This window comes from Tupaia chinensis, unplaced genomic scaffold, assembly GCF_000334495.1.
Source record: "Tupaia chinensis unplaced genomic scaffold, TupChi_1.0 Scaffold000609_1, whole genome shotgun sequence".
Classification (NCBI taxonomy): domain Eukaryota; kingdom Metazoa; phylum Chordata; class Mammalia; order Scandentia; family Tupaiidae; genus Tupaia; species Tupaia belangeri.
Window position 1 is genome coordinate 1,453,099 of NW_006160128.1, and position 967 is coordinate 1,454,065.

At 39.0% G+C, this 967-nt stretch overlaps 1 non-coding gene across 1 annotated transcript; it reads left to right on the plus strand.

The window, feature by feature from the left end:
- Positions 1-423: 423 nt before the first annotated feature.
- On the plus strand, positions 424-530 carry LOC114009729 (U6 spliceosomal RNA). The gene has a single exon (XR_003551114.1). It is a non-coding gene; the product is annotated as a U6 spliceosomal RNA (small nuclear RNA).
- Positions 531-967: the final 437 nt, after the last annotated feature.

The following is a 967-nucleotide window of genomic DNA, read 5'->3' on the forward strand; positions in this document are numbered from 1 at the left end:
GACACACCTTAATTAAAAACCCAATCTTGGGGCCAGCAGGTGGCATGGTGGTTGAGGTGCTGAACACTCTCACATGGCTGACCATGGTTCAAGTCCCGGACCTGGCAGCTTGCTTTCTCACTCTTTCTCTCTCTTCGTCTCTCTATGGTCAAATTAAAATAAATGGATGAATAAATAAAATTAAATAAATAATTATTTTTAAAAAAAACAAACAATCTTGGGAGCTGTCAGGTAGTGTGGTGGATAAGGGTGCTGGACTCCCCATGGTCAACCGTGGTTCCAATCTCAACCTGGGGGCTTGCTTTCTCATGTTCCCTCTCTCTTTGTTCTCACTCTCTTGCTCTGTACCTCTCTGGTCAAAATTAAAAAAAAAAATTTTAAAAAGAAAGTTAAATAAAATAATTCTTAAAAAAACTATCTTGGGTGCTTGCTTTGGCAGCACATATACTAAAATTGGAATGATACAGAGAAGATTAGCATGGCCCCTGCACAAGGATGACACAAAATTTTTAGAGACCCCAGAAATAACCGCCAAAGCTTACAACCAACTGATTTTTGACAAAGGATATCAATCAATCCACTGGGAAAAGGAAAACCTTTTTAGTAAATGGTGCTGGAAAAACTGGGTATCCACCTGCAGAAAGATGAAACTGAACCCCCATCTTTCACCATTAACAAAAATGAACTCAAAATGGATCAAAGATCTGAACCTAAGACCTCAAACAACAAAACTACTTGTGGAAAATGCTGGGGAAACTCTGGGAGACATTGAAGTAGTCAAAGACTTCTTAAATAAGACTCCCAAAGCACAGGCAATAATCCCTAAAATAGACAAGTGCGACTATATCAGACTAAGAAGTTTCTGCACAGCAGAGGACACAGTAACAAGTGTGAACTGACAACCTCAGAATGGGAAAATATTTTTGTTAAATATGACTCAGACAAGGGACTGATAACCAGAATACAC